This window comes from Callithrix jacchus, chromosome 10, assembly GCF_049354715.1.
Source record: "Callithrix jacchus isolate 240 chromosome 10, calJac240_pri, whole genome shotgun sequence".
In the NCBI taxonomy this organism is placed as follows: Eukaryota; Metazoa; Chordata; class Mammalia; order Primates; family Cebidae; genus Callithrix; species Callithrix jacchus.
The window spans coordinates 118066720-118093626 of record NC_133511.1 but is presented as its reverse complement, the minus strand read 5'-3'; the positions used below and the strand labels follow the sequence as shown (position 1 = coordinate 118093626).

The 26907-nt window shown below is 46.9% G+C and overlaps 1 long non-coding RNA gene across 1 annotated transcript in view; it reads left to right on the top strand.

Moving 5' to 3' along the window:
* The window catches only part of LOC144578161 (uncharacterized), a 62662-nt gene extending 36781 nt beyond the window's left edge, over positions 1–25881 (top strand). The window contains exon 2 of the long non-coding RNA XR_013523453.1: positions 24412–25881. This is a non-coding gene — a long non-coding RNA (uncharacterized LOC144578161). The remainder of the gene's footprint in view (positions 1–24411) is intronic.
* The last annotated feature ends 1026 nt before the right edge of the window (positions 25882–26907 follow it).

The window sequence follows — 26907 nt, the reverse complement described above, 5'->3', positions numbered from 1 at the left end:
GTGCCTCAGCCTCCCGACTAGCTGAGATTACAGGCATGTACCACCACGCCTGGCTAATTTTTATATTTTTAGTAGAGACGGGGTTTCATCATGTTGGCCAGGCTGGTCTCGAACTCCTGACCTCAGGTGATCCACCCACCTCAGCCTCCCAAAGTGCTAGGATTACAGGTGTGAGCCACCTCACCCGGCCCAATTTTATAATGTTTCTATCACCCTAAAAATGTGCTTGGGACCCATCTGCGGTCACTCTTCATTTCCACCCCAGACTAAGGTGACTGCCAATCTACTCTCTGCCTTTGTAGTGTTGCTGTCAGGTAAATGGAATCATGCAAGAGGTGGTCTTTTCTGCTGGGCTTTTTTCCTTCGCATACCGTCTCTGAGGTCTGTCCACGCGGTGGCAGGTATGCATATGTGCTCTTGTTCACTGTTGGGTGTGATTTCACTGCATGGTTAGGCTGCCTTTGTTTATTCATTCACCAGTTGCTGGACATTCAGGTTGTTTTTAGTTTTGCCACCAGGTTCTCTCCCTGTTATGGTGCCGTTTGCAGCTGGAGAAACTGAGTTCTGAGGATGATTCCTGTCCCCACTCTAAAGCTGAAATTCCTTGCTGATTAACCTGCCACAAAGTTTCAGAGCCAGAGTCAAACCCCGTCAACCCAAACCCATCCCATGGTCCCTGATAACCCTTGGCTTCAGCTACGAGTCTGAGCACCCATTTTTTTCCCATTTGCTTTTTTTTTTTTTTTTGAGAGAAGGTCTTGTTGCTCTGTTGCCTGGGCTGGAGTATAGTGGTGCAATCTTGGCTCACTGCAACCTCGGCCTCCCAGGTTCAAGGGCTCCTCCTACCTCAGCCTCCCATGTAGCTGGGACTACAGGTGTGCACCACCACACCTGGTTAAGTTTTGAATATATATATATATATATTTTTTTTTAGTAGAGATAGGGTTTCACCATGTTGCCCAGGCTAGTCTCGAACTCTTGGGCTCAAACAATCCGACTGCCTTAGCCTCCCAAAGGGCTGGGATTACCGGCATGCGCCACCATACCCTGCCCCATTTGCTTTTGAGAATCCCTATCCTTTTGCTACTCCAGCTTTCCCACAGAGGGGGGGCCACCAGCCACAAAGAACTTCCTAAGGCTGCTGAGGCCAGGAAATCAATTTAAATGGAATAGTGGCTTACTCTCTCTCAAGAGATGGGCTCACTTCCTGCAGTGGGAAGGAGGGCTGTGATGTGTGGTTTGGGCTTGGCCCGATTCCCCAGGTAGGAGAGGGAGGAACACACTGAATGCCGCTCCTTGGTGTTAATTAATCAAAGCTCCCAGGTGCTAAGAGACTAGACCCAGAAACAAGCTGCTCCCGGGCACACAGACTGCATCTTCTGTTCTCCGTTCCCTCTTCCACAGTGTTGGGAAGACAGTGCTGGTCGGACCTCCACCTCCCTATCTGCTGCCCACGCCTCCAGGGTGCAGAGTTCAGGCCATGGTGGGGAGATGGGGGCAAGGCAGGGGCCCCCATCTGCAGGTCCACGCTCACTGTGGTTGCAGAGGGATGGCGAGGACAGAGCTTGCCTTGTGCCCCTGGTTTGGAAGTCCTGCTCCAGAGAGGCAGGGCTGGGTGGGAACTGCAGACAAGGACCTGCCCGGAGCTACCCCAAGACGATGAATGGCCCAGTGTGGGGTTCAGGTTGGCCTGTGCTGGTGTTGGGCTCCCTAGCCTCAGGGCGGGTCCTTGGTCAGGAAGGGAAGTGTGTACTCTTGACTTCCAGCTACTGGCTGGAGTCCTGTACTCTAGACCTCCAGCCATTGTCTGCTCCGAGCTCCTGTCTCAGGAGGATGCTCATCTTTCCTGGGGAGCAGCATGGGTGGGGGAGGGCACTGGACAGGGAGTCAGCCAGACCTGGAGGGATCCTGGCCTTGTCGATGTCCCATGTGACACTGGCCCAGGCTCTCCAGCTTTCTGAACTCGTGTGTCTAAACCTGTGGAATGGGTGAGACACCCACCCTTGTACCTGCTGAGTATGTTTCAAGCATCTGAAGGAGAAGGGAAAGCTCCCTGGGATTCGAGCCCAGGCTCCAAGGACCCAGCGGTTTCAGTGTGACCTGATCAGAGTATTAAAGCCTCTCACTTTTCCGAATTCCTTCCCAGGTCTCAGGAAACGGGAACTGCAGGTGCCTGCAGGGCCTGGGAGAGAATACAACAGTTCTGTCTAAGCACTTGGAGTTGAAACACTCACTGTTTGATCCCTCCGGAGCTGGTTTGTTGGCGTTGCTGGCGATTATACATCAAAGGCCAAGCTCACAGGAAGCCACCTCTACGGAGGCGTTAACGAAGCCAAAGGGAGTGTCAGTTGGAAATGGCTTTTTTGGAACAGGGAATCTCAATTATGATCCTATCCTGGCTGTGCTGTTATGGCACTGAAATTAGCAGTTGGTCCTGTTAAAAATCAAAGACAGTGTGAAATGAGTTCTGGGCAGCATTAAAAACGAGATAGCAGCTTGTAGTGATGGGAAATGCTATTGATAGTGTACAAAGTTCAGCTAGCGAGCTGCTGCTCCCTGTGTAGATTTACAGTGTGATCACTGATACATCGTCTATTTTATAGTTTTCTCCCTTCTTTCTTTCTTTTTCCTTTTTTTTTTGCCCAGGCTGGTCTTAAACTCCTAGCTTCAAGGGAACTCCCACCCCGGCCTATATATTTTAATTTGTAAATTATAACTTTCTATTTTTAATGTATAAAATGTTGAATATGTCATGTTTAAATGTATTATAATTCTATTTTATAAAATATCAGTTGCTGGTGTTTCTGTAGTAGAATGAAAGTTTATATTTAAGTAATCACCACCCAGTGGGCACTGGCTGCATGCCAGGTGTATAAACAGCCCTTGCTGTGTCTTAGAGTCCTCACAACCTTGTGAAGCAGATCCTCATCGTCCCCCCATTTCACAGATGAGGAAACAAGGCTGAGGAAGGTTAAATGATTGCCTAAGGTCGCATGGCTTGGAGGTGAAGCAGTCAGGTTCTTTGCACCTCCAGCCTCCTGCTCTCCATGCTGTTCTGTCGACTCACACTTCCTCTGTGTCTGTGCAGAAGGGGGTGGGAGGCTAGAAGAAAAGGCGCCTCAATGGGAGCTTCATTGTCTCGGGGTAGGTAGGTTATTTATGAGTGATTAAAATTTTTCTTTAGACATTTGTGCATTTTCTAAAATGTCAACATATGACTATGTGGGGAGATAAAACGACAACAACTTTTCCTTTACCCTCTTAGGTTCAGTGACTCGGGCCTAAGAATCAAAGTGATAAAAGACAATTGAACAGGAGAAAATATTTCACATGCAAGTGAGGGTTTCACAGGCAAGATGGGAAAACCCAAAGAAGGGTTATATACCATTTTAACAAAAGGCAGTAAATCTTGAGAGGCAACCAAGGGCAGTCAATTGTCAGAAGGTAAATATGTGCGGGGACTAATGGAAGGTAAGGGTTATTTAGTAATATCTGATGCATCCTTGTGCTGCATAGTAAAAGTGGTCTCCATCACCTGTGATTACGAGTTGTCCTCCTCTTCTTGGTATGAGAAGGAGATACGTTTGCAAATGGAATTTTCCGTTACTTTTACAAAGTCCTCTTGCCTCAAACTCTTGAGTTGCTGGGACCACAAGTGTGCAGCATCAGGCTCGGCTAATTTATTTTAACTTTTTGTATAGATGGGGTCTCCCTGTGTTGCCCAGGCTAGTCTTAAACTAGGCTGAAGTGATCCTTTTGCCTCAGCCTCCCAAAGTGCTGGGATTACAGGCATGAGTCGCTGATCCCTGCTTTCAGAAAGGGGAAGGACAGAGAGCTTACCGATTGCAGCTCACATTAGTCTTTAAGGCAAAGGGGCATATTCGGGGACGGCATACTCCAGTCTCCTTCAATCATATATCACATTTGAACCCGGAAAAATGTGATTACATGTCTTGTTTTAAATGTCCTAGCTTTCAGGACACAGTTTAAAGGGGAAAGAGTTGTGCATTTAAAATATTCACCGTGAACTTAGAAAACCAATGTGCCACTGAAGTCGTAGCTAAAGAAAGGACTGAAAAACCAGTCAGCTTAAATAGCCACTAAAAAATGACAGGCTTCGGGAGCAGGGGTTGATGGAGCAGCCCAGAAAAGACCGGTGAGCTGGCGCGACACACAAGCTGTGAGGCCACAGGGGAAATGGGAAGGGGAAGGAAACGGGAGAGGGGAAATAGAGTCACTTGGCGCCAGACCAGAGGGGACCAGGGCCGGGACCCAGTGGTTTGTGGCAGACAAAGGGTAGCGCTGTAGGGTATGGACTTCCGTGGTGGATGTTGTTTCATTCATGCCATTTTAAAACAAAGGAAGAGCCAAGGGGGAAATAATCAGTCAATTCATTTAATTTAAAAAGGAAAACAGGCCCTGCGCAGTGGCTTACACCTGTAATCTCGGCACTTTGGGAGGCCGAGGCAGGCAGATTGCTTGAGCCCACGAGTTCAAGATCAGCCTGGCAACATGACAAAACCCCATTTCTACAAAAAATACAAAAATTACCCAGGCACGATGGCCCGGGCCTGTAGTTCCAGCTCCACGGGAAGCTGAGGTGGGAGGATCCCCTGAGCCCGGGAGGCAGAGGTTGTTGGGAGTCATGGTCATGCCGCTAGACTCCAGCCTGGGTGACAGGCTGACATCCTGTTTCAACATTAAATTAAATCAAATTTTAAAAAGGAAGACGAAGAAAAGCAAACTAAACTTATGATTTGCCACCCAAATCATGGCTTCATTACAAAATAAAACGAAAGCGTCCTCTTCCCACAGTGGTGAAACTGTGCAGCTGAACGAAGAACACAGAATTCAGCTGACCGTGTGTGAAAAATACATGTAAAGGGCTTTGAAATCTTAGAAGTTGGTCAGAAGTACGCAGCCTCGGCAGCCAGGGTGGATAAAGTGCCGACTGAAGGCCAGGCACTGTGCCAAGATTGTCACAATGATTCGATAATTGTATCACTACTGGTCGCCGGCCTTTGAAGAGTGCTGGCTCCATTCTAAGCACTTTTCATGCCTTAGCTCACGTAGACACAACAACGCAGTGGGATGAGGAAAGTGAAACAGAGCAGGGAAGTAAGAAGCTACTTAGTAGTGTGAGCTGGGCACCTTGACGACCTACCTTCCACCAGATGAGAAATTCGCGGGAGACGAGGTAGCTAACTCAAGGTCACGGGTACAAGCGCAGTAAATATTGATACACATTGTATTGGGTGTTTCTTTCGAACTGTTGTTTTGTGATGCTGGGCTGGGTGTTGGGGTTTATCCTAATCTGAACCATTTACAAGATGCTGTGGCATAAGTAATTTACCATCGCTTCTTGGCTAAGGCCAGGTCTTAATGACTGCTTTGGCCGAACTTCAGTTAAAAAGGAAACGTGGCGTGTAGCCAAGCAGGTAGCTTTCTGTGATCTCATTGGAAACTGGACTGGTGCTTCAAGGACAGGCATCCTCTTGGCTTTAGCTAAGGTAGCAGCCAGGAGGGAGGGGTGGGGGGGACTGGGCAGGATTGGAAGCAGTTACCTGATGAATTGTGCTGACCTAGCAATAGGTAGAAACAGAGGCCTGAATGAATGGGTCAGGGAAGGCTTCCTGGAGGAGGCAGGATTCACAGCTGCACCAGGGTGGATAGATCAGGAGGGAGGGTGGGCCGGGCGACAGGCACCAAAGCTTAATGACCAGAAGGAAGGTGATGCTTGTGCAGTTTGGTGCAGATGTGCACTCGATGCAAACTTCTTGCCTACGCCTTGCAGTGGTATGGGGACTTTAGTGGGTAGAGGGCATTTTGGGTTTTGCTTTTAAATTCAGGCTTTCTCTCAGTCACCTTAGAACCTGGGAGGCCACTCCTTTAGAGTTCTAAATGAGGATCGAAGTCAGGATCCATAGGAGGTGGCCCCTCAAGGGTGATTTTGATTTTACTGACTTTGTCACCTTTACCTGGTGGGCAGGGAAAAGATCAGCTGTTTTGATGGGTAAGAACAAAGTGTGAGGTGCTTGAAGAAGATGTGGGAAGGGCCCATGGTACACTTTGTTCTGAAGTTGCAATGACTGGGGGTGACTTGGATCAGCCCATCAAAGTGACTCCCCCTCCTCAGGCGGCCCAATCATCAAAGCTGGGGAAAGGGCTGGGAGTTAGGGGGCTAGTCTTTTGTCCCGTCTCTGACTTGTAACATCTCTTTACTTCCCTTCCCATTCACCATGGGTATGAGGCAACAGTACACAAAACGGAACAGGATGAAAAATAACCCAGAAAAATCTGGGTGATAGGAAAACATGGGTGAAAAGATGAATTGATGTGAAAGTTATCCATGTGATACATTATATCAAAAGGTGTTTACATATTATAGGTGGCGGGACACTGGTTTGATTCTGAGCTTCCTGGTGGCCAAAGCAAAGAGGCCAACCTAGAAGCTTGAGGGCCCTCTCTACTGTCTCAAAATATATTCTCATCATCTCTTTGAACAACAAACAGCCAGTTTCATTATGTTGTTTCCTGCAAAATCCCTCAATGCCTGAAGGTCTGCCCGAAAGCACAAGTCAGTGAAGGCAGTTCTTGAAGGCCAAAGCAAGCGAGTACTTAGGAAAGATGTAAACGGCTAGGCGTGATTACTGTCACAGTGGGGATTTATATCTGGAGTCAGGGGCACTTTTTAAAGCAGGAATTCTCAACAAGAGTTTTCCCTAACTGCCTTCAGAAATTGGCCAGTTTTCAGAAATGAAGTGATGCACAAAAGTGTGCCTGGCAAGTCATAGGTGCCCAGTTTAGGTTTGTGGTTGCTGTGGTTAAAGCCAGTCTGCCTGGTTGAATCTCACTCTCGTGCTTGCTATACAACATCAAAAGCTCTTTGCTGGGAAGAGGTGCAGTAGGAGCGTTTATCGGGGCTGTGATGCTGATAGCAGGTGGATTATTGAGAGATTGGCTGCAGAGCAAACACGGAACTCAAGGCATCCTAATATGTATATTTGAGGTTTAAGGGAAAATGCAGGTGAAGAAAACGGGCAGAACTCTTAAGAGCAGTGTGTAAAAAAAGAGCACTTGACCACTGGGAGAAAGGCAGATGGCTGCACAGTTATGCTTCTTTCTTCGAATGCTCCTGGCCTGGCTGAAGACAGAGCTGCATTCCGGCATGGTCGTAGCCCAAGTTGGCGTCAGAAGCCATCTTCCAGTCACCCTGCAGATTGGGTGGTAATTTAAAGGCTTCCACAGTATCATTTCAGAGAGGATCACTATTCTTAGCTGTGCAGATTGCTCTCAGTTACACTGAACACTTCATATTCTTCAGAAACCAGCTGCTACGGCAAGAAATGAGAGAATGCTACAGCTGGAGGCATCTCAGGAATCGCCACGTCCTCTTACAAAGGACGAAACTGATGCCCTGACCTGAATAGTGAATTCATAGTAGAATTAACTCTACAGCAGAGGCTGACCCCCAAAGTCCAGATCATTTATTGGTATGTTAATGACTAAGTGAAATGTTGCAAACGACCTCAGGCGCATCAATAGAACATTGGTTAAATAAATAATGGTACATCAGTATGACAAGATGTATGAGTGGAAATATTTTAACATGGACCATTAAAAAAGAAGGAGGTCGATGGTCTTTTATTGCTGTGGAAGGATGTCCATGACATACTGATGAGGAAATGTAATTTACAAAACAACACGTGTGTGTCTCTGTATGTTTGTCTCTATGTAGGCATGTGTATGTACAGAGGTGGTTATCTCCAGGCGGTAGGATTTCGGATTATTTTTACTTTCTTCTTTACAGACTTCATGCAGTGTTTAGCCTTTTTTTTCTTTTTTCCTTTCTATGAGTGTGGATTTGTTATAACAAAAAGTTATATTAATTTTTAAACATGCAAATTGCTCATTTAAAACAGGTTTCAATAAATTATCAAGGAAATACATGTTTATGGCATAAAACTTGGAAAACTATTTTAAAAACTAAAAAGAAAAGAAGAATGTCATCCAAATCTACCATCCAGAATATCGTGGGCAGCCACTAGGTTTGTCTGCTGTACATCTTGCTGGGATTTATAAGAAGAATCACTTCTGAAAGCTGCATGAAATTCTCTTAGATCTATATATGGGAATGTGCCAAATGGGTTTCCCTGATGTTGGACACCTCATTCTAGTTTTTCCTTATATAGTAGAGGATATCTTTGTGTGCATATATGTTTGTTCACACTGTTTTCTTGGCAGTTCCTAAATGTGGGTCTCCTGGTCAAAAGCGCAGGCATTGTTAAAGCCCTCGGTACTCATTTTCCAGTTGCGTTTAAAAGCTGTCTCTCTCACGAGAGATCGAGACCATCCTGGTCAACATGGTCAAACCCCGTCTCTACTAAAAATGCAAAAAATTAGCTGGGCATGGTGGCGCTTGCCTGTAATCCCAGCTACTCAGGAGGCTGAGGCAGGAGAATTGCCTGAACCCAGGAGGCGGAGGTTGTGGTGAGCCGAGATCGCGCCATTGCACTCCAGCCTGGGTAACAAGAGCGAAACTCCGTCTCAAAAAAAAAAAAAAAAAAGCTGTCTCTCAATTTACATTCCAACCTGAAGCACAAGGGAATTTTCCAGTTGTTTTTAAAAGCTGTCTCTCAATTTATATTCCAACCTGAAGTGCAAGACAATGCCCATTTTGACCCCAATCTCATGGACTTGGTGACTGTCTTTTAAAAATACTTAGTAATTAATGAATCATCTTTGAGCACGGCTGGCAGGCTGGAGTCTGGTGCAGAGCTCTGGGTGCTGTGTGTATCGTTTCATATTGACTTTGTGACCTTGGCCTCCCTTCCACCTTACTCCAGCAAAGATCCCAGGGACATGAGGGACAGAGAGACCAACTATCGTCACTTACAGGTTGAAGGCAGTTCTCCCTAAATCCAAATGGTATTTGTATGTGTGTGGTGGGGTGATTTAAGTAATGTTGAAGTTACCTAAAAGATAAGCTGGAGAGAATTACCAAGAACTTTTTGAAAAATAGGTGTGATGAAATAAAGGTTGCCCTTTCAGATATTAAGATTTAAGTATTTTATAAAAATAGAATGAGAAGATAATATAGGCCAAAGTGTATCTTATTTAAGAATGAAGGAAAAATTTACCAGACATAGAATATGAAGGAAGCTACAGAAAATAAATAGAAATAGCTTTTAAAATTCTATTTTAAATTAAAAAAAAAACCATGAGCAAAATTTTAAGCTATTTATTTGCTAACTAAGAACACATATTTGCAATATACAGAAAAAGTGATTACTAGCTCTTGTATATATTCCTTCATTTAACACTTATTAAGTGCTCATAATAGTTGATGCACTGTTATAAATGCCGGAAATTCAAAAATATATTAAATACTTTAATATTTCCATAAGAAAAAGATTGAACCCAATGAAAAAATAGGTTAAAATGTAAGCAATTCACAAAAGGAAAGCAATTTTTAAAAGGCCAATAAGCATATAAAAAGCAACCCGCTAAGCTCCCTCATGATCACCAGCATGTCAACGAGTTCAACAGTGAGGCATAACTTTTCACTCTAAAAGTTAAAACATTTAAAACGGTTAAACCGAATTTTGACCAGTTGAGGGGTAAATTGGTTAAAATGTTTTGAAAACACTTTGATAATCGTTTTTTAAGATTTTTAATATGATGTATAATTTGATCTAGAAATTCCAGCTCTAGGACTTTATCCTAAGCATTGAATTAGAGATGTCGCCAAATATTACTGAGAAAAATGCTTATCACAGCATTGCTACACACACACACACACACAGGCACACACACACAGGCACACACACACACACAGGCACACACACACAGGTACACACACAGGCGCGCACACACACACACAGGCGCACACACAGGCACGCACACACACAGGCACGCACACACACACAGGCACGCACACACACACAGGCACACACACAGGCACACACACACACAGGCACACACACACAGGCACGCACACACACAGGCGCACACACACACACAGGCGCACACACACACAGGCACACACAAATAGACTCAACCAAGAGCTTTAACATTTGAGTAAGAATTTAAATACATTAAGGTGCACTTATACAGTGGAGTATTATGTAGATATTCAAAACTGTTTTCTTGCTTTTTTTTTGAGACGGAGTTTCTCTCTTGTTACCCAGGCTGGAGTGCAATGGCGCAATCTCAGCTCACCGCAACCTCCGCCTCCTGGGTTCAGGCAATTCTCCTGCCTCAGCCTCCTGAGTAGCTGGGATTACAGGCAAGCGCCACCATGCCCAGCTAATTTTTTGTATTTTTTGTAGAGACAGGGTTTCACCATGCTGACCAGGATGGTCTCGATCTCTTGACCTCGTGATCCACCCGCCTCGGCCTCCCAAAGTGCTGGGATTACAGGCTTGAGCCACCGTGCCCGGCCCTAAACTGTTTTCTAAGAATATGTAATGCATATTGCTAGGTAAAAATATGTTACAAAATGATATAAATTAAAAAATATATGGGTTCAAAAACACACAATGTTCATACACGTGTACATATATCAAGGACTGAACGCATGTAAAAAATTGTCTGGAAAGATGAAAAGCAAGTTGTTAACTTCGGGGAGGAGGCTCTTAGTTCAGTTTTTAATTTTAAATCATTAATATTTTGTTTTTAAAATTCTGCTGTGACGGAGTACTGCTTTTGTAAATAAGGAGATATTTTAGGAAGTTAACGTGAGATTAAAATATGCATAATATCAAACACACACACAAGTACCTGGCAAAACACACAGGACAAAATAACATTGATGAGTAGGAACTATATTTTTATTCTTATGTGTATTTTCTAAATTTTCTATAACAAATAAATGTAGCTTTTAAAGCTGGAACGTAAACCATGACTATCATTATAAAAAGTGTGACACATTGAGATGACCCTCCTGTTCATTTTTCCAGGCTTAGGTTGGCCCCAAATTCAGCTAACATAGGATAAACTTGTTTCAAAACATTCTGTTTGTTGGACCCCAAACGCTGTGCTCAGTATGATTTTCTTTAACTGTGAGACCCTTTTTCAGGTGCAGTACCTCTACACTTGAAGCCCTGGGTCCGACTGTTAATCTGAGCAAAGACAATAAATAATCACTCTTTGACCCTTGTTTCCAGAATTGTCGGATACTCTGAACTGTGTTGCACTGGAGGTTGCAGAAAAGCATATTGCACATAGTATTCAAAATGTAATGTGCTGTTTATCTAAACATGGTGCAAACATTTTGGAAAATAGTTTGGCAATTTCTTAGGCAATTAAACACACACCTACCATACAACACAGCAATCCCACTCCTAGGTGTTTGCCCAAGAGAAGCAAAAGCATGTGTCGCTACACAGGGTGTACACAAAAACTCACATCAGCACTGCTCGTTAACAGCCCCAAACTGGAAACTACCCAGACGTCCACTAATGGAGAAAGAGGCGAATGGCGGTATGTGAACATCTACATGTATATCCACATTTCCCTACAGTGCAAAAGGAAGCAAACACTGATCATACCACATGGACTCCCAGAACACGACAGTGGGGGCAGAAGGCAGAAACAAGAGTGCACGGTGTTCAATTTCATTTCTGTCATATTCTGGAAGTGACAACAGTAAGCTGTAGTGACAGTGTCAGTGATGGTGGTTTCGTGGGGTCGGGGCGGGACGCAGGAGGCACTTGCTGGGGCGAGGAGAGGTTCTAGATCTGAATTTAGGTGGTTGCACGGATATTTGTCAAAACTCATCCAGTTGTCCACTTAAAATGGGTGTATTTTATTGTATGTAAATTATCTCTCATCAAATTGATTTTTTTAGGCGAGCTGATTCCATGCAGGGCCAGCTATATAATTACAAATTAAGATGGTGGCAGCGAGTGTTAAACCAAGCTTGGGGCCCTGCACGTGAAGCTGGCCCTGATGCTGTTTACTGAGTTTTCCCATACCAGGGTCTGTGTGTGTGTGGTGTGTGTGTGTGTGTGTGTATGAGAGAGAGAGAGAGAGAGAGAGAGAGAGAACTCTACATAAATGGGATCTTACTATCAGTGCTGTTTGTAAATTTATTTTTTAACTCAATAATAATGTACTGGGGTCACCTCTCCAAGCCAACAAATTGAGCTCTGCTTCATTGTCCGCGGAGCATACCGCTGTGGGTGTGTCTAACCAACCACACCATCTCTGATGGCCTTTGAGGATGTCTTGCCCTTCCCATACTCAGCATCACTCGGCCCCATGCAGTGCAGGGTTCTCTCGCAGACGTTTCTGAGGCCTCTGGGCCCCTCCTCCCCAGGCGCAGTCGGTCTCCCGGTGCTCTGGGGAGGTTGTTTGCCATGAGCATTTCCCTTCCTGCCTTCTCTTTGTCTTGAGCTTTAAATAGAATGGTAAGGGCTCTAGAATGATTGACTTTCTTAGCGCAGAGGCTGCTGCCACCACACCCCCCACAACCCCCCCTCCCCAGGCTCCCGGAGGCCTGAGCCCTGGCACATGAATTATACCTTGTCATTCCAGAGGCCTCGAAGGAGTTGCGTGGGACTCCTTAGGGACCAGGAGTCCATGCCCACAGCATTGTCATCGAACATTCTGTGCATTTTCCCTGCCATACCCTGGGAAGGGCTCTGAGCCTTGGGATTTCCAGAATCCACCACAAGACAGCTTTGTATCTCCATGGGCGAGGGGCACTTCTCAGTTTCAAAAGAGCCTCAACCTGCATTTCCACCATATACAGCTTCACATTGACTTCCCATGCCCAGAACTACCTTTGGGCTGCTGGCTTTTAGGGTCTACCCAGGTGAACTGATCGGTACTGCCAAGGGACTTGGGGTCACCTTCTGCTGGCCATCTGTCAGGCTACGCAGTGTTTATAGCCATCAGGGCTGTTTGAAGTGGGAGAGGACAAGTGGCCTCTGACTGGCTTCAGTGGCCTTGGGGAAGTCTGCTAACCCGGCCCCTCCCACTTTTGCTATGTAATATGATCTACACCTTTGGTGGGCCTTATGGAGAAAACTTAATGGTCCAAAATGTTAAGGTTTTCTTTTTCTTTTAAATTAAATTAAATTTTATTTTATTTTTGAGACAGAGTCTCACTCTGTCGCCCAAGCTGGAGTCCAGTGGCACGATCTTGGCTCACTGCCACCTGTGCCTCCCAGGTTTAAGCGATTCTCCTGCCTCAGCCTCTTGAGTAGCTGGGATTACAGGCGCCCACCACCATGCCGGGCTAATTTTTGTATTTTTTGGTAGAGACGGGGTTTCACCATATTGACCATGCCAAACTTCTGGCCTCGAGTGATCCTCCCGCCTTGGCCTCCTAAAGTGCTGGGATTACAGGCGTGAGCCACTGGGCCCTCCCAAGGTCTGGTTTCTTCTTTTTCCACAACAGAAGGCACTTCCCTCAATTTTGAAGGAATTTAGTCTGTCCTGCCAGGGCACCTGACCTGGTCTCCCCATAGCACCGGGAAATATATCGTCCATGAAGAGTGCACTGAGGAAGGGGAGAGGCTCCCATGGGAAGGGGCTTCCCTGGGAGCAAGGGCAGCTTCTGCTTCATCTTGTCTGAGTGGGTAGCTCTGTGTCCTCGAGGTCTGGTGGCCTCTGTGTTCAGTGAAGCAATGACCGTGAGCACCCTGGAGAAAGGATCCTCCCACCCCATCTGGATCAAGGGTCCCGCTGTAATTGATCATCCATGTGCCAGGGAGAGGGGATATTACCTGGTCAAAGATAAACAAAACTGGCCCTGGTTAAAGGTGGTAAAGACAGATTTTATTCAGTGATAGCTGCGATAGTAGGGAAGAGGTCCTACTGTAAACCGAGCTTAGCATCGATTTGTACAGAGGTAACTGGGCATTTGTTTTTTGAGATAGAGTCTTGCTCTCTTGCCCAGGCTGGAGTGTGGTGGTGCGATCACAGCTCACTGCAGCCTCAACCTCCTAGGGTCAGGAAATCCTCCTGCCTCAGCCTCTCAAATAGCTGGGACCATAGGTGCACACCAGCACACCTCGCTAATTAAAAAAAAAAATGTAGAGACAGAAGTGTCCCGATGTTGCCAGGCTGGTCTCGAACTCCTGAGCTCAAGGGATCCTCCTGCCTTGGCCGAGATTATAGGTGTCTTGGGTGCCCTCTGACTGGGTTCCTTCCATGCCCTCTGTTTTTCAGGAAGAATGAGGGAGTAGGGAGGAGGGAGCCAGGGCTCAAACAGAGTCAGAGAAGTGAAAAACTACGCGTCAGCGTGATGAGGCCAGCTGTGTAGACTAACTGACCTCTGTCAAAGTCAGGTTCCTGCCCTCCCTCCGGGACTGGGACAGGTCCTGTTCTTGCTGATGATGCCATTTTAAAGAAATGGTCTCAAGTCTTGAGAAAGACATGTCTGGGCTGTAGGAGGCATACATATGACTCACAGGGAGAGGGAACGAATTCACAACTGTAAGTTTTTAAAGAAATGTCCATCCTCACATGATGGCTGGAAGAAACAGTTAATTCTTTTGGCATCCCTGAATTTTTCCACACAGGAGTGCAAAGTGGGGCTGGGTTGTCCCAGGCGGGTGGCCTGAGGCTGTGAGAAGCTTTGCTGGAGCTTGGTTGAGTGTCTTAATGTGGGGTTTGGATGGCGTTGTTCTTGCAGAATGCTTTCGCGGTTTTCATCACAGTGTCTGTCTTTCTCCAGCTTTGTTCCAGGCTGGTGATCTTCAGATGGAAAGGGGTGTGGGTAGTCTGGAGGGGAGTGGATTTCCAAGTCAGCTTTCTTCTGGACTTCCTTCCTCCTCGCCAGTGCATCCATCAGCTTGTCTTCCCTGGCTGCCTTTCTTAACTGCTCTTCTACTTCACCAGAAAGATGCAGACCTAACCCATCCTGGATCCTAGCAGTGAAAAAACTTCTGGGGCAATAAAGGGACAGTTTGAGGTGTTGGCATTGGAACTAAGACAGGTAATAAATTATTTTGCAGGTCAGGTGGCTTTTAATATTTAACTTCAACGTCATTTTATTATTTATTTATTTATTTTGAGATAGAGTCTTGGTCTGTTGCTCAGGCTGGAGTGCAGTGACGAAATCTCAGCTCACTACAACCTCCGCCTCCTGGTTTGAAGCAATTCTCCTGCCTCAGCCTCCCAAGTAGCTGGGATTACAGGCGCCCACCACCACAGTCAGCTAATTTTTGTATTTTTGGTAGAGACGGGGTTTCAACATGTTGGCTAGGCTAGTCTTGAACTCCTGGCTTCAGATGATCCACCCACCTCGGTCTCCCAAAGTGCTGGGATTACAGGTGTGAGCCACCTCGCCTGACCTTCAACAACATTTTAAAAAGTAAAAAATAATTTGACTCTAGATTGCATTGTGACATTTTTGGCCTCCAACTTGGTCAGAGTTGGAAAAACTCACTATCACAAACTCTTTCTGGCTCCACGGATTCAGGGGTCACATCTATAAAAACGAAAACAGGATGCTAATTCCTGTCTTATCCTAGCAACAAATAATATCCATCTCTGGGTATGTTAACTAAGCGAGAGGGAAAAACCTAAACACCCCATTCAGATAGCTTTCAGTAACATTTAGCTTTCTGTGGCTAATCACCAATGATGTTGATATAATAAATGGCATCGAAATTTGTAGCAACCATGCTACTTTGCTTTGTGAGAGACTAATAATCGTAATGACAATACAATCTAGAGGAAAAATAATTTCATCAGAGCCTTATGATCACAGGAAATAATAAAGTTTTAGCATTTTAATTTATATACATTTTGTTTCAAAGAATCAAAGGGCTCTGGGCATGGCGGCTCACGCCTGTAATCCCAGCACTTTGGAAGGCCAAAGTGGATGGATCACCTGAGGTCAGGAGTTCGAGACCAGCCTGACCAATATGGTGAAACCCCAACTCTCCTAAAAATACGAAAAAATTAGCTGGGCGTGGTGGTGTGTGCCTGTAATCCCAGCTACTCTGGAGGCTGAGGCAGGAGAATCGCTTGAACCGGGAGGCAGAGGTTGCGGTGAGCCGAGATTGTGCCACTGCACTCCAGCTTGGTCAATGGAGCAAGACTCTCAAAAAAAAAAAAAAAAATCAAAGGATGATTACTGTAGGACTTCAAAGCATGACAACATATTAGGATAAGATGATGTGGAAGGGGTGGAATTAGAGCCCAAGGAGAAAAAAGGAATGGCGTAACGGCACTAGCTGCTCGAGGAAGGCATACTCATATATTTTTAAAATGGATGATGGTGGGTAGCAACGTTGTATTCCACTAGGTTTATTTAAAGGATGACATAAGTTTTAAAATGTCAGTATTGGATATGATATATGAATCACATCCTGCTGCGTCCAAGTTATGGCAAACCATTTTAGAAAATAGCTGTACAGTGTGCGAGGGCCTGCAGTGCAGCTTTCTTGAAACCATTCCGCTAGACCAGAGGGAAGCACACCATGGGCCCATGCCTGGTTTTGTACTGCCCACAAGGCAAGTGTGGCTTTTACATTTTTAAATGGTTGGAAAAAAGGAAAGAGAATAATATTTCGTGACACATACGAATGATATGAAATTCAAATCTTGGCATCCATGGATAGTTTGATGGGAACCCAGCTGCATTCATTTCTTCTTGTGGGGCTGCTTTTAATAGAGTTAAAACAGAGTTAAAAGCAGAGTTGAGCAGTTGCAACAGAGACTGTGTGGCCGGCGAATCCTGACATATTTATTATCTCACCACTTATGGGAAGAGTTTGCCACCCACTGCCCAGACCACAGACTCAGGAAAGCCTCCTTGTGGCTCCTGCTCTGCTCCTTACTGTGGATAAATCAGAGGAAAAAAAAAATGTGCTGTTTGGAGTAAGCGATCTCTGAGTTTTCTAAAAACTTAAGTCTGGGAAAGCAATTCATACTCGGGTATTAATGGCTAATACTTCCCAGGAGTGCCCGCTTTTAAAAATGAGCCCTGAGGAAGCAATCTCTTTAACTCAAAGGGGTGAGGTGCTCACAGCAGGGTTTCCTGCACCTGCATGGGTTGGCAGTGATTTTGAAGGGGCTTTTCCCAGCATCTGTTGATGTCAGTGTTTGTGATGAACAGACAAAGGTTTGTACAGATCCGTCTGTCCATTTACAGATATCGACCAACATCCCCAGAGGCCAATCCTGGCCCATTCCAAGCCCACAAACTTCCCAGACCCCACGGAAGCCCCAGGGAAGGCCAGGCACAGAGGGGCTAGAAGCTCATCCAGCCTCCCCCGGTGCCAGGCTTGGGCAGGATCGGGGAAGTGCATCGGCCTTTCATGCTCTCTGTCCTTGTCTATGAAAAGCTCATCTCTTGTGCAGGCCTTGCAGGATGCCCTGGGAAGTGCCAGGTGAGTTACAGGCCGATCGTGGACAGGCCACACCTGCACACTGTGGTGCTCCAGATGCCTGGGAGGATGCTGTGCAACCCCCCAACCCACTCCAATGGGCTGTGCAGTGTGGTCTTAGCCAGTGGGAAAGCTGGGCATTCAGGGTCTCCCCTAGCATAGTTGGCCAGGATACCAGCCGTGCTCTTCGTCTCCTTGAGCTGGCTTTTGTGGTAGGGAGAGGCCATGAGCAGTGGGACAGGGGTGACAAACCGAGTACCAACAGGATCCCAAACCCACCTGGGAGGGCAGCCTCTACCTGGCTCCAGGCCAGCAGATTATAGCTTACTATGAAGATTTCAGGCCCAGGGTGGCCAGAATTTCCAATTTTTCACAAGAAACCAAGAATCTGGAATTCTATATGAAATCTCCTGATTTTCAAATGTTGACAAGTCATTCCAAAGGAAATTCTAAAACACTGAGCTGGCTTCAAAAAGCACATCCAGGCTGGGCGCGGTGGCTCAAGTCTGTAATCCCAGCACTTTGGGAGGCCTAGGTGGGTGGATCACGAGGTCAAGAGATCGAGACCATCCTGGTCAACATGGTGAAACCCCTGTCTCTACTAAGAATACAAAAAATTAGCTGGGCATGGTGGCGCGTGCCTGTAATCCCAGCTACTCAGGAGGCTGAGGCAGGAGAATTGCCTGAACCCAGGAGGCGGAGGTTGCGGTGAGCCGAGATCGTGCCATTGCACTCCAGCCTGGGTAACAAGAGCTCTGTCTCAAAAAAAAAAAAAAAAAAAAGCACATCCGTAGGTCAAATTTCGTCCCCAGGCTGGTAGTCTGAGGCCTTAACCTTTGAGCTCAAGAGGCAGGACTCATGTCTCAGCTCTGGCACTGGCTGTATGGCTTGTGGGCTTGTGGCTAAAGCCCTCCGTGTGTCAGTTTCCTCCTCTCCAAAGTGGGGGAATGGTCCTGGGCTTTGCAGGCATATGGTGAGACTCGGCTCTGCCTCCAGCAAGAGGATCGTAGGCGGGTGCGTGGAACAGGCCTCATGAATCTTGCTCTTTTCCTGGATTGGAAACTTGGCAGTGATTTCTGGTGACAAGAGAGGTCACGTTATGGCCTGCTACCTGGTGGACTTGAGGCTCTGCCCACCCACGCATATCTCAGTTGCTCTGGAAGGGAGGGCCAGATTACTTGGGTAATGGGCCAACGGGCAACCTCATTTTGCCCTTGTAGACACTGCCAAAGGCCCACTTTCCAGTCCCACCACCCACCCAAGGAAGCCTCTCAGACTGGAGGCGCTCTGTGTCCCGTTGATCAAGACCCTGGGGAGGGGGCGGCTGGTGAGATGGTGCCGATAAACTTATCGTATGACACTCTGCCTTCCGGTTTTCGTGTGGGTGTCTTCCTCTTAGAGAAAAATCGGTTGTCCTTGAATTGAGGTATGGGAGGGTCCATTGTCTCCTCCCTCCTCTAGGGGCCAAGGCCAGTGTGAGAACATCCGCGGAGAAAAGCCTGCTCAGCTTCTGGTGCCCAGCCCAGCCAAGGCCCGGGGGACCACAGTGTGTACTGGCGGAGCCCAGACTTCTGACTCCTCGGATCCGGGTGTGAGCCCTGCTTCTGCTGCTAGCCGTTTGTTGCCTAAGCTACAGGGATAATAACAGTAACGAGCACAGACGGTTGTTAGGATTCAGCACAGCGATGTATGGGAAACGCCTGGCACAAAGCGAGCATGTGGAAGGGGAGGAAGAGGTGCCGTTGGAGTAGGAATGGAATAAATGTTTGCAAATTGAATGAAAACAGGAACGAGAGGAGGAGTAACATTCGTTCTCAGCAGATCATACAGAAATGTTTTTTTTCTGCCTTTGGAATATCGTATTACGACTCCTGCCACCGTGCCCCAAAGGCTTGCTTTCTAATTATGTCTCATCTTTTCATCTTGCTTAATTAAAAAGCGACGTGCTGAGGGAGTTCAGTATTCAGAGCTGTGGCTCACGGCTCAGGCAGGGCTTTACGCAGGAGAGCGGGGTCTCTCGCCTGCACAGGCAGAAGGACAACCCAGGGTTGTGTCTGGGACCTTCGGAAAACCTGGGTTTGATTCAGGGTGTGATGCCTGGGTGAGGTGGGGTAGAAGGAGCTGGTGCTGGGGGCAGGGGGCCTGAGAGCCCCAAAGCCGAGCTCTTTTGGTGTTTCACATTGGGGCAGAAATGAGGGATGACAGTGACATTCACTTATAACTTCGTTGTTGTTGTTATTAAGACAGGGTCTGTCTGAGTCACCCAGGCTGCAGTGATGAAGATGGTTCACTGCATCCTCCACCTCCCAGGCTCAAGTGATCCTCCTGCCTCAGCCTCCCGAGCGCCTGGGATTACAGTCATGTGCCACCATGCAAGGCTAGGTTTTAGAAATTTGTTGTAGAGATGGGGTCTCTTGCTTTGTTGCCCAGGCTGGTCTCAAACTCCTGGGCTCAAGCGATCTTCCTGCCTTAGCCTCCCAAAGTGCTGGGATTACCAGCATGAGCCACCACACCCAGCCCATTTACAACTTTTTAAAAACCTTTTTAGGACACAGATGTGCTGGTTGCAGCATAACCTATTTATGGAAACATCTGTCAAAGGAACAGCAAGCCTACTTTTTTTTTTTTTTTTGAGGTGGAGTTTTGCTTTTGTTGCCCAGGCTGGAGTGCAATGGTGTGATCTTGGCTCACCGCAACCTCCACTTCTGGGTTCAAGTGATTCTCCTGCATCAGCCTCCCAAGTAGCTGGGATTATAGGCATGCACCACCACATCCTGCTAATTTATTTATTTCTTTTGAGACGGAGTCTTGCTCTGTTGCCAGGCTGGAGTGCAGTGGTGCAATCTTGGCTCACTGCAACCTCCACCTCCTGGGTTCAAGCGATTCTTCCTCCTCAGCCTCCTGAGTAGCTGGGACCACAGGCATGTGCCACCACACCTGGCTAATTTTTGTATTTTTAGTAGAGACAGGGTTTCACCATGTTGGCCAATATGGACTTGATCTCTTGACCTTGTGATCCGCCCACCTCTGCCTCCCAAAGTGCTGGGATTACAGGTGTGAGCCACGACGCCCGGGTGTTAATTTTGTATTTTTAGTAAAGATGGGGTTTCTCCATGTTGGTCAGGCTGGTCTTGAACTCTGGACCTCGGGTGATCTGCCCGCCTCAGCCTCCCAAAGTGCTGGGATTATAGGTGTAAGCCAAGTGCCCAGCTGCCTACTTCTTAAACAGAGACAATTAACTGAAGAGCCTCCTATACTTCATAAAAGCAGTGGAATCAATTTCTCGTAGGGTCCCTATGCCTGGTGAACCTGAGATGAAGCCAATCAGGGCCTCTTCATGTCATTCTTCCCTGCAACAGGGAAGAATCATGCTACAGGGTGGCAAGGCAGTTTCCCAAGAGTTTCCCAGAGCAGTGGACCAGATGTTTCTACCGTGCCCTAACAGTATTAGATTAGTGAGGTCTAATCTCTTACTAGAATTGGCCCTTTATGTTTCCATGTTCTATTCACCTTTGCAGAGTAATACTTTACCAGGTGTCAAAATACTGCACAAGCAAAGGCGTCTAGGAGGGTGGGTGCAGGCAGTGGTGGCCCCAGCGTTCATTCACCTACCGATGTGAGTGGTTCAGATTCCGCATAGAAGGGGACATTTAGGGGAGTTTACATCTGGGGAACGTAAGTGCAAGGAGTCTGAAAGTCACTCATGCAAAAATGGAGAGCTGCCCTCACCTTCCTCAAACATTTATTAAGCACATATTATGTGCCAGACCCTATTCTGGGTGCTGGGGTTACAGCAGTGACCACAGGCAGCACAAATCCCTGCCTGCACAGAGCTGGCGTTCCAGTCGGCCTCTCCTTCCTGTTGTTCTCTGTGGGGGATGGGCATGACTTGTCATTCCACTGCATTTAGTGCTCAACAAATATTTGTTGGTACCGGGATCCACCAGACAGCCAGCGCCATGTCTTACCCGTCTTTGCACCCCCAGAGATGAGCAGAGCATCTACCCAGGTAGACACTCATAAAGTATTAGGTCCACTGTTTTAAAGACATTCTGCTGGGTGTTGGGTTGGAGGAGAGGGGGCAGAAAGAACAAAACCAAGCCCAGGCCTTGCCTTTGAGGAACTTAAAATCTTGGGGAGTAAGTAGGAAACGTATAAGATAGAAACATGGTATATGGAATCAAACAATTAAGGAAATAGTTGGCAGGTGGTGGGAACCAGTTTTTCACTGTTGGAGTGGGAGGTTATGGATCAACAAGAAAAACCTAGAATAATCCATGTGTAATGGTTTAGATTTGGTGGCATTAGTGTGAGCTCATGTTTACCTTTTCTTTTCCTTTTTTTTTTCCGAGACAGGATCTTGCTCTGTTGCACAGGCTAGAGTGCGGTAGTGTGATCATAGCTCACTGCAGCCTCAAACTCCTGGACTCCAGTGATCCTCCCACTTGGCTCCCAAGTGCCTAAAACTACAGGTGTGCGCCACCATGCTCAGTGAATACATTTATTATTCTGTAGAGATGGGGATCTTGCTATGTGGCCCGCACTGGTCTCAAACTCCCAGGCTCAGGTGATTCTCCTGTCTTGGCCTACCAAAGTTCTGGGGTTACAGGTATGAGCCACCATGCCTGGCCCATCATAATCATTTTTTTTTTCTTTGAGACAGAGTCTCACTCTGTCACCCAGGCGCTGGAGTGCAGTGGCACGATCTCAGCTCACTGCAACCTCCGCTTCCTGGGTTCAAGCAATTCTCCTGCCTCAGCTTCCCGAGTAGCTGGGGTTACAGGTGTGCGCCACCACTCCCAGATAATTTTTGTATTTTTGGTAGAGACAGGATTTCAACCATGTTGGTTAGGGTGCTCTCGAACTCCTGACCTCAAGTGATCCGCTCGCCTCGGCCTCCCAAAGTGCTGAGATTACAGGCATGAGCCACCGAGCGCAGCCCATCATAACCATTTTGAAGTGTGCTATTCAATGGTATTAAACACATGCATAATGTGCAGTCATCACCACCCTCAGTCTCCAGAACTCTTTGCGTCTGGCGAAACTGAAACTGTGTATTCATTAAACACGAATACCCCAAGCCTCGCTCTCGAGCCCCGGCAACCACCATTCTACTTTCTGTCTCTATGATTTTAATTATTATAAATACCTTCTGTAAGTAAAGTCATATAGTATTTGTCTTTATTTCACCTCGGACGATGTCTTCAAGGTTCATCCACATTGTAGCATGTGTCAGAAATTCCTTCCATTTAAAAGCTGGGAGCATCTTGTAAGTGCCAGAAAATCAACACAATCGACAGAACCCACAACCCTGGGGGTCTGTGAAACTGTCCCAGGAGCCCGTGGAACGAGTTCCCAGTGGTCAAACCTGGAATAGCTTGAGTCACAACGTGGTACTGGACTCTAATCCAAGTTAATATCCGTGAACGCATACTGATATAAATAGAAGACAGAATAAGTAAGGGAAAGTACGCCAGGTGCAATGGCTCACGCCTGTAACCCCAGCACTGTGGGAGGCCGAGGTAGGTGGATCACTTGAGGTCAGAAGTTCGAGACCAGCCTGGCCATCATGGCGAAACCCTGTCCATACTAAAAATACAAAAATTAGCCGGGCATGGTGATGTGGGCCTGTAGTCCCAGCTACTAGGGAGGCTGAGGCAGGAGAATCGCTTGAACTCAGGAGGTGGAGGCTGCAGTGAGCTGAGATGGCGCCACTGCACTCCAGCCTGGGTGACAGAGTAAGACTCCATATCAAAATAAATAAATAAATGAAAGTAGACAAATATCCCATGAAGAAAACTTGTAAATAATTTATGTAGCTGCTCTGCCCTGAAAGATGTTGGACATAATTCCTTCCTTCCTTCTTTTTTTTCTTTTTTGCCTTCTCCCTCCTCCTAACCCCATTGCTTAAGTGTTAGCTGTGCATAGTGACCTCCTTGTAGAGGGGACAGTGTGGAAGAGTAGCTGCACAGCGGAGAAAGCTGCCCAATGTAGCCTCAGCCCGGCCATCAGGCCAATGTCCACAGTGACAAGTCATGTTGATGGCAGGGACCCTTGAAACAACGCAATGAGAACAGCACTTGACCCCTGCAGCCTTTCTCCCCCAAACATACAACCCAAACCTAAGCATGAGAAAAACATCAGACAAATCGCAGTTGGGGATCATTTTACAAAACACCTGAGCAGACACTTCTCAAAACTGTCGCTGTTATGAAAAACAGAGTCTGAGAAACTGTCACGGCCAAGGGGGGCTTAAGGCGACAGGATGATTCAGTGGGATCTGGTATCTTGGGTGGGAACCTGGAATTAAAGCGATATTAGATAAAAGTGAAAGCAATCTGGGTGGGCACAGTGGCTCATGCCTGTAATGCCAACGTTTTGGGAGGCTGAGGTGAGAGGATTGCTTGAACCCAGGAGTTCAAGACCACCCTGGGCAGCATAGAAAGACCCCATCTCTGCAAAACATAAGAAATGAGCCAGGTGTCGTGGTGCATGCCTGTATTCCCACTGCCTGGAAGGAGGTGGGAGGATCTCTTGAACCTGGGAAGTCGGGGCTGCAGCGAGCTATGATTGTGCCACTGTACCCCAGCCTGGGGATCAGAGCGAGACTCTGTCTCTGAAACAAAACAAAACAAAACAAAAAACAACCAACAAACAAAGAAACAAAGCGGAAAACCTGGAGGCAATCTGCAATCCAAAGAACACGTGGACTTCAGTGAATCATCGTGAATGAATATGGGTTCATTAGTTGTGATAAATGCACCTTGCTAATGTAAGATGTCAGTATGAAAACTGAGTACAGGGTGTAGGAAATTACTAGGCAATTTTTCTGTAAGTCTTAAACGGTTCTAAAATAAAACGTTAATTAAAAAAATGAAATACACCCTGAAAAAAGGCAGGAAAGCTCATTGGCGTTGGAAGGAAGCAGAAGGGGAAGTGGGTAGCAGGAGGAAACAGCAAACACTTAATAGACAAGGGCATCTGGCTGCCCAGGGAAAGGCTGTGGGCCGGGTCCTGCCACCCCACTTCTCACACACTGATGTTCTTTCATCTTCTCCAGCTCCAAGCCTCAAATGTCGTGTGTCTGCTCCTGGGGTACCTGCTGGCCCTGAATCAAGCCTCTGCATCCCTGGGACTCCAGGAACTTTGGGATCCAGAGAAGCAAGCTCTTTTATCCCAGGACCCATGACTGCCCAAGCTGTGAGCTTCCTGAGGGCAGGGACCCTGTTCTCTCTCCCAGAGCCAGGGCTCCATGTTGGAACTGGCCCTGACAGCGTCTGTTAAACCTCCACGAAACGACGTTCCTGAACTTGAAGCCATAGGACAGGACTCTGAAGATCACCAAATCACATCGTGAGAAAACAAAGCCCTTTTCAGCTCTGCACCGGTCCTTCTCGTGACAGCAAGGAGAACGTGTCGGGCTGGCTGGAGGATGTCTTTAACACTCACCCCTCTCACCCTCGCCCACCTCCACATAGAACCAAGAACACGCAGGTCCTAGACTCAGACTCTGGTGGATGAATGTGTGTAGCAAAAGTGACCGCATTGCTTTATTTTAGAATTATCTCCAATTTATACCAGGTGATACTGGTTTTCCACTTGTAATAGCAATGTTATTTTTCTGAAGTTTGTTTTTAATTTTAATTCACTTTCAGACATACAGTAAAATTGCAAGCATAATAGAGTTCCTGTACCTTTCACCCAGGTTCACTTAGTGTTAATATCCTTCCCTCTCTCTCTGCCTCTTCCCCTACCTTCCCCACCAAACTACCTACCTACCTACACACACACACACACACACGCACACGCATGCACGCATGCACAATTTTTTTCTGAACTATTTAAAAGTATGCTGTTCTTTCGCCTCTTTTTTGCAATGGAGTTTCATTCTTGTCACCCAGGCGTGCAATGGTATGGTCTTGGCTCATTGCAACCTCCGCCTCCCAGGTTCAAGCTATTCTCTTACCTCAGTCTCCCAAAGTGCTGGGATTACAGACACCTGCCACCATGCCTGGCTAATTTTTGTATTTTTTGTAGAGACGGGGTTTCACCATGTTGGCCAGGCTGGTCTTGAACTCCTGACCTCAGGTGATCCACCCTCCTTGGCTTTTTAAAGTGCTGGGATTACAGGCCTGAGCCACCGCGCCTGGCCTCCTTTACCTCTAAATGTGTCAGTACTCCACTGTATACTTCCTAAAGGCGAGACTATTTTGTTACAGAAGCATAATACCCTTTTCGGAATCAGGGAACTAACCCTGATGTCTCGCTGTAATTGCTGGGTCTCCTTCCTGTTTCACTGCCTGTCCCGGTAATGTCCTTTACGGCAAAAACAAAAACAAAAAACCAAAAAACACCCCAGCCCATGTCTTGCATGTGGTCGGGATGTCGCTTTGACACTTTTCGTCTGAAACAGTTCTTGAGTCTTGTATCGTGTGACATTGGCATTTTTGAAAAGTAGCTGCCAGGTACTAAAGATTTGTAAGATGTCTAAAGATTCCTTTTTAAATAAATTTAAGTTTTAAAGAGGTGAGTCCGCTTAAAGAAAAACTACCAAGTGACCCAAAGAACAAATGGTCTGCAGATAAAGCAAACACTGAAGATGTACGGGGATGACAGTTTCAGAAATGCTGCCTTAAATCACTTCATTCTGTCCCCGGGACTTCATCCCACTGGGATGCTCAGGTCTTGGGTCACTAGGTCAAGAACAGTCAGTAAAGTGGTGACACAAGGCTGTCCCAGACTGTGTGCAGGGAGCTCGCTCTCGGAGGCAGAGGCAGGGTTCTGGGCTCTCTACCAGACACTAGTGAGGGGCTGGGAGGAAGGCATGCTTTTGGGTGGGTGCAAGGTGCAGGCAACTCCCAAATGTGGCTCAGTGAGAGAACAGGCAGGCCACGCGTGGTGGCTCACACCTGTAATCTCAGCACTATGGGAGGCTGAGGTAGGAGGATCACTTGTGCCCAGGAGTTTGAGACTAGCCTGGACAACATGGTGAGGCCCCATGTCAAAAGAAAGAAAGAGAGAGAAAGCAAGAGGGAGAGGAAAGAAGGAAGGAAGGAAGGAAGGGAGGGAGGGAGGGAGGGAGGGAGGAAGGAAGGGAGGGAGGGAGGGAATGAGGGAGGGAGGGAGGGAGGGAGGGAGGAAAGAGAAGGAAAGAGAGAAAGAGAAAGAAAAAAGAAAGAAAGAAAATAAAAGAAAGAAAGAATTGGCCAGGAGTGGTGGTGTAGTCCCAGCTACTTGGGAGGTTGGGGTAGGAGGACTGATTGAACTTGGGAGGTCAAGTCTATAGTGAGCTATGATCGTATCACTGCACTCCATCCTGGGCAACAGAGCAAGACCCTGTCTCTAAAAAACAAATAAGAAAGAAAGAACAAGCCATAAATTTAGGAGTGGGGAAGAAAGCTTGATAAAGCAGTAGGAAGACTGAGTCTGGGCAGAAGAGGAGGACAGAAGAGTCTGGAACAGGAAGGGAGGGAGGGGATCTTGGGGTTTTTCCCAGGCACAGCTCCAGGGTTAATGCTACTGCCATCACCCCCATACTTCAGATGGGTCCCCACAG